The sequence below is a fragment of the Etheostoma spectabile genome, chromosome 6, assembly GCF_008692095.1.
Source record: "Etheostoma spectabile isolate EspeVRDwgs_2016 chromosome 6, UIUC_Espe_1.0, whole genome shotgun sequence".
In the NCBI taxonomy this organism is placed as follows: domain Eukaryota; kingdom Metazoa; phylum Chordata; class Actinopteri; order Perciformes; family Percidae; genus Etheostoma; species Etheostoma spectabile.
Genome location: NC_045738.1, coordinates 24,014,488 through 24,028,497, shown reverse-complemented (window position 1 = coordinate 24,028,497; position 14,010 = coordinate 24,014,488). Strand labels below are relative to the sequence as shown.

The window sequence follows — 14,010 nt, the reverse complement described above, 5'->3', positions numbered from 1 at the left end:
TCCATCAACATCCATTCCTTTAATTTTAGACTCAATAATTCCTAATTTCTGCTTTTCAAACATTAGGTATAATTTCTTATAAATAAGTTTTATTGACCATAAATTCCAAAAATAAACTAAGGGTTAATAAGTTAGTGTTGAAAACATAAAAAAATGACAAACATTCTAAAAAGTGCCAAAAACTTTGAAAAAAGGGACAAAAAACAGTTAAAAACATTGGTTCAGCTCGCTTCTGTTTGGACACGAGATGGATTTTTGTGTGATATGTAATCAGGCGATCTCACGTGATCTTGTGATATCGGGAGAATCCATCTGAGATTTCTGAGTCTCACCATTTCACCCTATTGTGCAGTTACTGTACTCCTTTAGCAGTGCCAGCATTTTCCAAACACCACTATTCACTAATGGCTTTACATAAGCTGTGAAACCCCAATTTTCCTCATGTTGTCCAAGCAGTTTTATTACAGAAGCCTACCTTGGGTATTGAAAAATACTTGGGAACAAGTTCTCCCATGGACTATGTTTTCTGACACCTCCTTCCCTGCAGAACTATGTGGAAAATCTTCCTAGCATGCTTCTTTTCCTCTCACACTGAGCTGGCTGGAGGAATCATTTTATACTGTATACTCCCTCAATGTCCCAGCACAGGACCTGCTGCCAGAGGCTCCGGGGTTCGGTGTTAGCTGATTGCACAGATTTAGGTATTTTAGCAAAGCTGTTTCTCTCCGCTCACCATGCCTGAGAAAAGGAAACGCGCATTTGTTGCATCTGTATATTGTCTTTAACCTTCTAGTGAGGTGGCTCTAAGGAAGGCAGTATGAGTCGATCTGTCCACCTTTTTGGTCTGAAGACTGAAATATCTCAACCATTTTCAGTGGAGTTCGATAGCTCGAAGTGTTTCCCGAAGTGAAGGGATTCTGAGAACACACAGAAAGTGAAAGGTGAGGGACGTGACAGGCAATTATCCTGATCCCTCCCAGACATGGACTCTTGGTTTTATATGACCTGGACGGATCAGCTAATTTCTCTAATTTCGGCCATGCTGTGTCTGAATGTAAGATATTCTCCTCGTATCTAAATCGTATACACCAGCATGCCCTAGAAATGGCTGTAATTGTGTGTGTGTGTGTGTGTGTGTGTGTGTGTGTGTGTGTGTGTGTGTGTGTGTGTGTGTGTGTGTGTGTGTGTGTGTGTGTGTGTGTGTGTGTGTGTGTGTGTGTGTGTGTGTGTGTGTGTGTGTGTGTGTGTGTGTGTGTCTTCCAGTCAGACCACCTTAGCAGCAGATTAGGTCTCTAAACCACTGGCTCCCAGGTATAAAGGCTTTCTGTGTGGAGGCGGCAGCCTCTCCTTGTCTTGCCCGACTTTACCAGCTAATCTGCTTCATGGAGACTTAACACTCCGACACCAGGCTCTGTTCCACAGGCCAAAGGTCAAGCCCCATTAAGTGTCAAAACACGGCCGATTCACTGATCTTTAGATGGGGCCGAGGCAGGAAGGAGAGCTGGAAAAAGGAACACATTCACATCGTCAGAAGATTAGTGGACATGCGTACCTTGATTGGTGTGTGTGTGCTTATGAGCGGACACAGTGTTTAGCAGAGAAAGTTTCATTACCACTTAAAGTTTGTTTTTGCTTGCACAATAAATGTGGGTTTTGTACTTTGTTTGACAGTTAAAAGGACTCCGTTGTGATAAATGATAATGCTTTGTATCAGAAACATGATTCCCGAGTACTGCATGACAGTATTTAGGCTTACTTCAGTTATTCCCAGTGCCGGTGTGTCTGTGGTGCACTGCTACGGAGTGTTTAAATAAACTTGTAATAGGCCCTTTTTAGAGTAAGAGTGCTCTTGTTCAAGGAGCTCTCGAGGTAAGTGACACAAACCAATCCATCTTGCTGATGGAGATTAATGGTCGTTGGTCGCCCATTAGCGGATTCCTGGTTAAAGGAGAATTCCGGTCATTTTCAACACGTAGCTCTGTTTTTTGTCGAGCTGTCAGCAGCGAGACAAATGAAAACAATCGATCCAGTCTAACACGAGTTATCTTCCTGCTAGATTTCACACCTAACAGGCTTAAACAAGGCCAGTTTTATGTGTTTTTAGCCTCTTAACATGTTCAAAATGTCATTAAAAGTGCTTCCCCATGTGCAGTGATTCCTTCTGAGGGAACACCGTGAATATGACTGCTGGAGATGTGACAGAAAGGCATAAAAGTTGTTACAATAGACTAGTGTAGACTTCACTGGATAACAGGAGATAAGCAGAGGTATGGATTAACACAACTTTGATGCCTTTCTGTCACATCTCCAGCAGTCAGATTCTCTGTGTTCCCTCTGAAGGAATCACTGCACATGGGGAGGCACTTTTAATGACATTTTGAACATGTTTAGAGGCTAAAAACACATTTAAAACTTGCCCTGTTGAAGCCTGTTGGGTGCTAACGCTAACAGGAGGATAACTCGGTGAAGGTAGCACCGATTGGTTTCATTTGTCTCGTTACTGACAGCACTCCAAATCTTAAAAAAAACAGAGCTACGTGTTGAAATCGACCGGAATTCTCCTTTAATACCCAAGGGTCAGCGACTCTGCTACTACAGCTGTCTGTCAGTAAGACAGGCATACTGTACATTCTTTTTCTGCCTGTCTATACTGTATTACTGCCTGTTTAACTGAGGAAAAAAAAAAGAAAAGCATCTATTTTATATTGTTCTGGATCCAAAGATGTACATTTTCAGTATAAAGCCTGGTGTCTGCTCTCTGTGTGTTGCTGTTCATGAAATCATTTCACTATGGTAACGGCTACGGCTACGTGCTGAAAATGGGACCAATATGAGAGGAGTACACACAGCGATACACTGGTTAGAGCAAATTACGTATAACCACGTATCCATCTAATTCAAACAGCTCGTTTAACTGTATTGTCTAAACCGGTAACATCATTTGATATTGCATGTGGCGTGTTCTTTTCCAGTATGCTAAAATATTCCAAAGCAAGTTCCTTTCCAACACCATATTGCAGAGCCTCTGTTGTTGCATTTGTTACTCAGCCCAAGATGATTGGGATTGGTTGAAAGAAAAGCAACCCAGATCATTTTTCTCCTATCATAGAATGTAGCCAGACCTTACTCCACAGTCTGCCAATGGATGACTAATTTGATATGAACTGAATTTCTTGTTGCTGACAGTAAATGTAAATATACATTATATTGACTACAAAGTACAATATTGTCATCCTCATTCTAACTCAAAACTTTGTTTGAAATGAGGCACGATAATGTAATAGAACAATATATGTGCCAAAAGAAGTTGTTTTCTTAAGTCTGTTTTTTCTTTAGTCTGTAGGATACAGACTGCACCTACACTATACGTAGGCTCAGTGGTAGAGGGGTTCGATCCCTGGTCCTGCAGTCCCATGTCGTGGGACCAAGTGTCCCTGGGCAAAACCCTGAACCCTGCTGTGTAAATGTGTGTATCTGATGAACATGTGACACCTTGTACGGCAGCCTTGACCACAGTGTATAAATGTGTGTGAATGGTGAATGGTTCCTGTACTGTGAAAAGGGCTCTAAGTAGTCGTTAATACTAGAAAGGTGCTATATAAATACAGCCCTTAATATAGCTGTGATTGGGTCTTGTAAGGCTGGACTTTGCTAAAGCCAGAGGAAAAGCTGTGGGGGGTAATGTAGGCCTAATGAAAGGCATCAGCTACTGAAGTTGCCTCAGTCACCTCTGAAGTGGCACTTGCTGGATTGGATGATGAAGGGTTCCAAACAGCAGATTAGGGGGCTTCTGAGCTGAGCTTCTCACCCTTTTCAGGCCCACACACAGTGCTCCACTGTGGGAGAAGCATTTGGACTGATGAGCATCCACGGCAAGTAGAAAACAGCCATGCCTTGTGGATCATTAATCCACACATGATTATTGAACTGTGACGACTTGCTTGAAACCATGAATGAGAAACAACCACTCATTCCACATAGCCCGAGTCACAACAAGAGTGTGTTGTCTGATTATGACTGATTGCATGACATTTGCTGATGAATTAGTTTACCACATTTTTGCCCTTTGGTGGACCATGAGAGCTCCTCAGAATAGGCAGTGTTTAACGGGAGAAGCATTGGAGAAGTAGGGTGGAGAGACGTGGTTTGGAATTACACTGACCTCATGAGAAACGTGGCAAACATTTGGGATTAATTCCACCCTGGACTTTGAGGACCTTGTATAATAATATAGAGCTTGTGTCCGAGGAACTTTTTAGAGTCAGTCAAAGCAAAGAAACTTAAGGTCACGGTAGACTGCAAGAAGGTTTCCTAACTGTATCACTTAGTATAATAAATAAATGTATCCGCAACCACCCAACATAAATCCACAGCCGTCTTGTCACATACTCTGTAAACATGGAAAGTAATCAAACAAAATAGGAACTGAGTGCCTGGCTGAATTGTGTGTGACCTGCAGTACCGAGGACTATTGCTAATTCAAACTAACTTTTCCATGACTTACAGTAGACTGGTGCAGCATGGCTGGAGAGCAAAGGTGGTTGGATTTGGCTCTTATTTTGTTGAAGCCAGTTTGTTCCAGCCTGTTGTCAGCCTGTCGCGCTGTAACGGGGAGACGATGGCTGGTCAGGATCCAGGATGGTGGTCAGGTCCCCGCTTCATCGACGCAAGTGCTGTCATTTAAGTTCAAGTTTTTGATTTGAGAACTGCTGTACGCAACATTACATAAACCCTGAGAATGGGCCAGTGAAAAAGGGTGTGAATGCAGAGCCCGCCCATGCCGCCCATGCCGCCCTGCACTCTCCCAAGGTCTTGTAGCTGTAACGGATTTATCTAATAGTTGTAATTCACTGCGTGTTCTAATAATACATCCATGCTTTTATCTTATTATCCATCTGAGAGATGTATGTACGCTGTAAAGCCTGTGACATGGATGTAACGTCATTGGAGTTTTCCAAACTGCCGGGGCTATCGGCTAGTAGCTAACATCAGCTGTAGCTAGCAGTTGAGTTCTGTTGACAACTATGCGTCGCCTACCCTATTGGAATAATCCTAAAATGCATTTTTCAAAATCTTGGGTTATGTTTGCGTGAATATGAATGAAGGTGTGATATATTATTTAGGAGGGAGGCTGCCGTCCTACAAGTCTTTAGTTTGTTTCTTACATTCTAATGGTTTCCACCTCGGGCTCAGCCTGCAAGCTGTCAATCAAACACATAGACTGACACACCCCTTTTAAAAGAAGTAAATGAAGATCTTTTTTTAAATAATATGATTTCAGTTGGACTTGACTGGACCTGCTGAATGATGCATTCATATAAGTCTATTCTTCCCCACCAAGGCCAAAATCCATTGGTTACATACAATTCATAATTATAATTAATACTCTTCATTGATCCCCTATGGGGAAATTAGAATTTACACTCTGTTGTTATTACACACTACACACAGGCCTGAATAACACACTCATGCCCAGGTCCTATACATGCACTAATGGAGAGATGTCTGAGTGGGGGGGCTGCAACTACTGAACAGGCGTCTGAGCGGTTGAGGGGGGTTTGGTGCCTTGCTCAAGAGCACCTTGGCAGTGCCAAGGTGAACTGACATCTCTCCAGCTACAAGTCCACACTCTGTGCTTTGGTCCGTAAGGGGACTTGAACCCCAGCGACCCTCCGGTTCCCAACCCAACTCCCCACAGACAGAGCTACACAGCAGTACTATTTATCCAGCCCATGGATTATCCCATGATCCTCTGAGTGAATCAGACCCAGCCTGATTTGAAGGTGTCTGAGCAGCATGCAGCAGGAAATTCACCCAGCATATGTCTCACAAGTTGGCAATGTCACACGGGTAGATCCTCTCTCTATGTGAATTTCAAAGTGCATTAGAAATAAGAGGAAACAATCCGGAGTGACAAACCTAAACTTAAAGTGAACTAATTTCCCATGTGTCCCCTAAAATAATATTCATGGATGTAGCTTTTTATCTCCCTGCCTTGAGAAACTGTGGTAAAACCATAAAACCTACAATCGGGAGAGGTTAGTGAGTTAAATACGACGCCTCATGGAATTACCCTATGTTTGCAAATGTTGGCCACTTCCTCCACTTTGTGCGTATACGCTCTGTATTTTTTAACGATGTTTTCTCTTCTTCACAATTAAGACTGCAGTGGCCCTATGAATCCTCCAAAGATACTGAAATAAAATGTTTTTATTACACCTGTCATGGCTGAAGTGTGTGCGTATTGCTTGGGTGCCCAAGCACATGTCGGAGGTGGCGTTTCAAGAGCTAGTGTAGGAAGGTTGCCAAATCCTCAGCGGAGTGGTTTCATGAGACATTCCTGTGACTCGTAGCAGCCCGATGGGCATGTGGGATGTAACACAGCACATGTATGTAATGAATATGTATGTATGCAGGGTCACATTAACCGTCAGAGTTAAGTTCTTCACCATGTGTTGGCAAATTTGCGGCCACTAGCTGGATATTGCTAGCAATTTTATCGTTTTTTTCCATTATTGTTGCCTTTTTAGATTACTTTCAGTACCCTCTGGTGCACACTGAAACACGGCAACCAACCACAACTTTGGATAAACCGCTTTCCTGTCATAACTGTTCCAAAAGTGAGGAAATCCCTTCGTGTTTTCCTCACACTCTGAGGTTTTATCACAAGAATACTGGCCATAAAAGACAGAGCTTAAGGACAGAGTTTACACTTAAGTGTCAAATGTGGAAAGATCACATCTTTGATTTGCTGTATTGTTCACATGTACACCTCCACCGGCAAAAAGGCCTCAGTAATTAGATGAAGTCAGCCTTTTTTCGCCCTGGATTGATAGATTTCGCTAAAGTCTAACCTTTTTGGCACGTCGTTATCTATAATCTTGTGGCTTTATGGAATGATGCAAAACAAAAAATGCAATCGCAGCCCAATCAGATCCTAACTGCTGCCACGGATTGGTATTCTGATGAAGCTCTGATGAGGTTTGGACTTCAATTTCAATTCAATTTTATTTATAGTATCAATTTATAACAAGAGTTATCTCGAGAAAGACTAGGTCTAGACCGCTCTATAATTTACAGATAGAGCAGGTCTAGACAGTTCTATAATTTACAGATAGAGCAGGTCTAGAACCGATCTATAATTTACAGATAGAGCAGGTCTAGACCACTCTATAATTTACAGATAGAGCAGGTCTAGAACCGATCTATAATTTACAGATAGAGCAGGTCTAGACCGTTCTATAATTTACAGATAGAGCAGGTCTAGAACCGATCTATAATTTACAGATAGAGCAGGTCTAGACCGTTCTATAATTTACAGATAGAGCAGGTCTAGAACCGATCTATAATTTACAGATAGAGCAGGTCTAGACCACTCTATAATTTACAGATAGAGCAGGTCTAGACCACTCTATAATTTACAGATGGAGCAGGTCTAGAACCGATCTATAATTTACAGATAGAGCAGGTCTAAAACCGATCTATAATTTACAGATAGAGCAGGTCTAGAACCGATCTATAATTTACAGATAGAGCAGGTCTAGAACCGATCTATAATTTACAGGTCTAGACCACTCTATAATGTACAAGGACCCAACAGTTTTAGTAGTTCCCTCCACAGCAAGCAACGAGGAAAAACTCCTTTTTAGGAAGAAACCTGGGACAGACCCGGGCTCTTGGGGACCGGTAGGGTTTTTTCCACACCTGGAAAAACAGATACGCTTCAGTTCCAGAAGCAATTGTGTTTTTTCTTTGTAACCAAAGATGACCATGGGAGTGAGGGTGCTAGGCCCCCTGTATTTCAAGGAAGAACATTTAATTATCTAATATACATTATTCTTTCCCAGAGGAAATTGGTGTCCTTAAAGGTTGGATTTTTCTGCATTTTTGAAATTAAGGCATTAAGGTCAATTTTCCTCTTTTAGCCTTCATTAGACTTCAGCATGGGTTCATAAACTTATGACCACAACTGTACATATAGGAAACATAACCTATAGAAAACATTGAAGAATACAAACAAAGAGTGGGATGTGTTGTGTGACTGTTCAGCGTATAGGGAGAGCAGTGTGCATGGAAGATTCCCAAATATGTATTGTGTGGTGGTGTTTTCTTTGGAGGACTTGTCGTTCACCTTTCTGGGAAACTCCAGAAATGAAGAAAAAAAAGCCATATGCTTTGTTCATATTAATATGGAGACGTGGGACAAGGGTCAGCCTGATGTTGACTATAATAGCTAAGTCAACAGATCACGTAATCATCTTCTAACGGCACCACTTTCATATCTGCACTAAGATAAGACCGTACTGAAAATACTGAATCTGACATTAATATCTCCAGCTACAGCTCTTCACATGTCAGATCAAAACGTCCCTCCGTTTAGGTAATGGATGTGGTGGGAAAGCGCTAAAAGCTAATTTCTCTTAGTTTGGACAATCAGCTTTGGCTGTGAACACATGTAGTCTCGTCATGCATTTGGCCCAGTCAATTTGGAACCAATCAAAAATACCTCCATACTGTACATTTCCTTTAAACAGAATTTGATATCATTCATATTCAACAGTGTAAATCGGCAGAAGGCTCTTCATCTGGGGAAAGTCCGAAGCCAGAGAGAGGGAAAATAGATTATTCAGTGCCAGTGATTGTGGACTATTACATATAATACACTTTTATTATTTGAAATCATTAGATTTCAACAGCTGCATGATATCAATTTTCATGGATGTGATTAAAAGGTTACAAACTATTAGTATGAGCAGTATAGTAATCACATTATGTATGATCATACACACACAATATGCATGCTTCCTACTTTTAGAGCTATTTTGGACACAGGAATATACTGATTTGACCTTCAAATTAATACATATTTTCTGACATGCATAAAGTATACCAAAGTCATTGTTGCATATCGGCGCTGTCGAGCCGACACCTTGTGTCTCCATATTTTGTCATATTATTTTTTTTCATAAATCAATGCTATTAGTCGTCGTTTACGACAGCTTGACAAATATTTACGAGATTTCCTCTGACTTTTTCGAAGGTAAATAGTTAAATGTAATGTTTATTGGGGTTAGGAAAAGAACAACGGGGGACAGGAGCCGTCACACGCAGGAGACGGGGACAACTACGGGACGGTTGTGGTGAGGAGAAGACGCGGGAAGAAGCTGTCACACATGGGACGCGAGCCCGGGTCTCCGGGGTGAAAGTCCTGTGTCCTCCCACCCGACCAACCTCTTCACGCGGATTTTCGTCTTTTTAATACTACTCGCTACCGTAATCATGCTGTTATCAGGAAAACGCTTCCTATTGAAATACATTAGTTTAAAATTCGTGCTCACCACCTTGAAAAAACAATAAAATCGTGTCCAAGTGCCATAAGACTGGGCTGAATTGAACCAACCGTAGTCTCCAGGGTGAGCTAATGGAATAGCCTAGCATAGGTATCTTATTAAGGTTCTCCATGACAAGACATGTATAGATAGATAGATAGATAGATAGATAGATATTGATCCCAAAAAATTGGAAATTACGGTGTTACAGCAGCACACGTACATTAGTCACACAACACAGAATATAAATATAAATGAGATATTATGTATGCAAATGTGAAAGCCCGCTGCTTTCACATTTCATCATCTTGCAACCTAATAAAATGGTCTTGAGATTGTACAGTATGCACAGGAAATTATAATCGTATTGATATTTTAGTGCAAAATATGGTGGTTTTAGCCTCTCACTTGATGTGTTATAGCACATGAATTATCCCTTCAGCTATAAGCCGTGAAAAATTGGAAACTCCAACTTCCGTCAAGCCGCTGAACTCCAATAGTAAATCTTAGCCCAGCAGAGCAGGGGTGCAATAAATACACCAACACTTTCATTATTACAGTTAATGTATAGGATGTTGTGTTATGTGGGTCCTTCTTTTGTGTCTTAGGACGCTTTGCTGAGCTCATTTTTATGTTGATTTTATTTTATTGTATTGCATTTTATGTTGATTGATTTGAGCACTATGTCCAAGACAAATTTCCCCTCGAGGACAATAAAGTGTAATCTATTCTGTTTTAGTCTAAAGCTTTTCTCCATCTGGTTAATAGTAGACACTAGCAGCTCGCGTGCCACCAACCCAGACATGCCTGAAATTGAATACTCATTTTTCTGTCCATGTCAAAGAGAACACAACGAGCCATAAATCATGGTCATCCACACAGTGGACACACATTCTCTTTACCTGTCTCCTATCGTCAATGATCTTAATGTACGGTCCTGACCACCGTTGCTAACACAAGGCAACATTTGCAAATAAACATGCTCTGCTGCTCTTTGCAGTCTTGCTGGCTGATGGGAAACCAATTGCTTTTGAATGTGTCTTTGCAACCCACATGAAACGTCATTGGCATGCCCCAAATGTCAGGACCGTGTGTGAGAAGGGGAAGGAATGGAAAACCTGGTTGCAGAGGGCTGAAACTCATCTAATAGCCAGCTGGGTTCATCCGGTCTGTGCCTCTGATTCCTTAAGCAGGACCTTGGTGCTGGAACGGGACTTTTTCTGCCGTTTCTTGCCCCCGTCAGTTATGTAATGCTGACTGAGAGAGAAGCTGGATATCCAAAGCAGTCGTCTGGACGCTCCACTGTCTCTCCTTAATCCGCACAGCTACAGTAGACGGGCTTTAAAACCCAGAACCTCAGACTGTCTGGTTGTTATTTTCATCACCTGCATAAAAGATTCTGTGCCTTTTTTTTAATGTTTTGCCTCTGCGTGTTACCCAAAGTGATGAAAGGCCGATCAGATTGGCTAAACTGTGTTCATTTTGGCCTCAAATTCTCTAGAGTTTCCCCTTTTCTCCAAATCTGGAAAAGATTCAGTGGGCTGCAGTGGAATTAGGTGGGGGTGGGTTATGGTTTTCCGCGGCCAAGGACTGGAACTGCTTCTTGCTTGTGTTAAAAAAATAAATAAATGAGAGGGTGATTCACGCAATGTGTTGAATACTTGTTATGTGATGGAATCCTGTCAAAGTCTGAGCGTGCCATGGAGGGTGGGAGGCATAAGAAGAAGAGTGCATTGTCTTCGGAGAGTCGTACTGGATAGAGAAAAGAGGCTGTGAAGGGGAAGGATAACGAAGGGACTGGAAAGGGAATTCCTGCCCGTCACGTTTCATTTCCAAGTGATGAGAGCTACCTGGGTGCAGTTGCTTCTTGTTGCTAAGATGCGTTCCTAGAAGAAACACATAAAAGATACAGTACATCCCTCATACATCCCACCAAAGGTTGAACAAACCCAGGGAACTGACGGCTTATGTGGGCATAGACAGTGACAGAGATGGAGAATGGGCTGGCTATTTGTGTTGGACAGCTGATGCTTAATTATTCACCAACTACCCGCATCCCTTTGTCATTCCTTTTTATTTTTGTGTGTTTCCAGAGCACTTTTTTTTTTTTTTACTTCTTCCAGAGGTCTGTTGCGTATATAGTTTCTTTGCCGATCATCTTTTCCATTGCAATTAGTTATTTTTAAAAATGGGCCGGGTTTTGCGTGAGCTCAGGCTGCCCCGTGAACATGGTTATTGATTGGCGCCGCCCGATCTCCAGTTCTCACCGAGGTTTCTTCTCCTCCGTTGGTTCAAATATTCATGTGATCAAATCTGTGCTGGGAAAAATGATTATCTCAATTTAGGATAATACTTTCGAGGACAAAAAAAAATCTCTTTCCATGGAAAGCTATTAACTTATTAAATACTACTCGGGAAAGGAAGCAAGAAAGTCGAAACCAACGGTCTCATTGCTTAAATATTGTGCTTGTCAGTCCTTTTTTTTTTTTTTTTTTTTTTTTTTTTTTACAGCTTCTGGTCAGATACCACATCCAGTCGTAGAAAGGACTCTGTCTCCTTTTGAGTGTACTGTGTGTCTGTGTGCTGGGCTGTCTCACTTAATGCTGTCCTGGTCCTCAGAGGATATTCACCTATGATGATAGACAGACATGTGTGCCAGAGGCAGATCTATGTCTTTCCAATGTATTGACAACTTGTCTGTTGACACTCTTTCCAAATTAAAACATGGATCAAAATCCTACATACTGTAGGGGTTGGAATCACAGGACACCTCCTGATACGATACACAATACATGGTTAAATATACTGATGATATCACGATACAGCACTTATGCAATTATCAGTAACTTGCTAGACAATTTTGAATTTGAATATTTGGACTATGAATACAAAATGTCCATGAAAAGGTTAAGTGCAGGTTTTCCTCTCTTTATTCACTTTAAGTATTAGAAAACAGCACGATTCTGCAGCATATGTTTTTGTGTCTGTAAATTGAAATTGCAGAGCTATAGTGAAACTATGGGTAAGGACTTGGGACTTAAAGGGCCCATGTTATGAAAAATTAACTTTTTCTGGGATTTGGGGGGTTATTTTGTGTCTCTGGTGCTTCCACACAAATGCAAACTTGGAACAAAAACTATCCACGGTGTTTTGAGTGAGATCCGGTTTCTGAATGTCCTCTGTCTTCAGTCTCTGGGTGAGCTGTTCAACATCTGCACGGCCTTCTACGTCACTAGCCGAGACGAGGTGGCTAACCGTAGCATGCTAGCTCGTTCTCAATGGCAAAACACTGCTACAACACACACTAGTTGACCATAATCTCCAAAAGAACTACTTCCTGTCCCTGTTCTGCAGGTATTCCACAAGTGGCCCTGGTCTAGAAGAAGTCTCCCAGCTAATCCTGCCTTGGACTGACCAAAGCTGGAGTAGGAGTTATCTAGGTGATGGGATCTTACCGAGCTACTGAGCATGTGTGACTCCCAACAAAGATAGGATAGAAGTCAGATGTCTCACTCTGGAGCTAAAACAGAGACCTGAACACACAGGGTGAAAACAGGATCTGCAGCAATGTGCAGTACAACAATATATCGCAGAATATATCTTTAAAATCGCAATATTATCATAATGTGGCATAGGTATCGTGATGATATCGTATCGTGAGGCCTCTGTTTGTCCTCTGTGAGGCCTTCCTATTTGTTTATCCAAATGAGCAATATCTTTTTAACCCACATCAAAATCGGTGGTTTATTTTGGTCTTTTTAACTCCTCGTCCTTGTTTGTGACCATTTGAAATTCGAAATGTTAATCTCTTGTCATTGGCAACTTCACGTTTTTGTTCCTCTGACAGCCGGTTGAACTTCCCAGCTTGAATACATTGATATCTCAAACAGCCCGGCAGCTGGCCTGGCGGAGGGATCCAGTGTGTTAATTTTGGAGGGATGCTCCTCCTTGAACCTGTTTTGAAAAGCCATGGATCTCCACATGGGACTTGTCCCACTGTATAGATGGGTTTCTTTTTCTAGCAGGCAGACTGTATCTTGGCTATGGCTCTGCTTTTATTCCATAAGTTTCATTGTGTGCCGGGAGTTACAGTTTATTGCTTTTTTCAGTTCACGTTTGTGGAACAAGCTTATTTCTTGCATGCAGAAAACCTTCTGTTGAGGACCTCGTTATGCCACATGTCGTTGCTAATCGAGTGTGTGTAGCACTGCTGCAATCTCACTAACGCTCTGTTTGAGAGACTGTTGGTGTACAGTTACTGTCATACCCCTATCTGAGCTTAGCATGGCTTGTGGAACCTTTGTTGTTGCATCTTTAAGATACAATATGTCAATGAAGTCAAACAGCTCTTGGTAAATGACTTAGTTAGTAATTAGTAAGACGTAATTAGTTTAAGTTGGGGGGGTCAATGGCAGCTCCATCTTGCTGGAAGAGGCAGATCAACTTTACGTCTCAGTGCTATTTCCTTCCAGTGCAGGTGAACAGGTCATTTTAAAGATTTAAATAACGTTGAAGATTTTCATTTAAAGGTCCCATGAAATGAAAATGTCCCTTTATGATGTTTTATAACATTAATATGCGTCCCCCCCCAGCTTGCCTATGGTCCCCCAGTGGCTAGAAATGGCGATAGGTGTAATTAAAGGAATAGATGTTGATGGATTATCACAGACTGGAATATGTC

The 14,010-nt window shown here is 41.7% G+C and overlaps 1 protein-coding gene and 1 long non-coding RNA gene across 2 annotated transcripts in view; one reads left to right on the top strand and one right to left on the bottom strand.

The window, feature by feature from the left end:
- Positions 1–9,999, bottom strand: part of LOC116691404 (uncharacterized) — a 15,945-nt gene extending 5,946 nt beyond the window's left edge. The window contains exon 1 of the long non-coding RNA XR_004332472.1: positions 9,797–9,999. This is a non-coding gene — a long non-coding RNA (uncharacterized LOC116691404). The remainder of the gene's footprint in view (positions 1–9,796) is intronic.
- Positions 1–14,010, top strand: part of me1 (malic enzyme 1, NADP(+)-dependent, cytosolic) — a 112,944-nt gene that overhangs the window by 59,857 nt on the left and 39,077 nt on the right. The gene's annotated exons all lie outside the window — the stretch shown is intronic.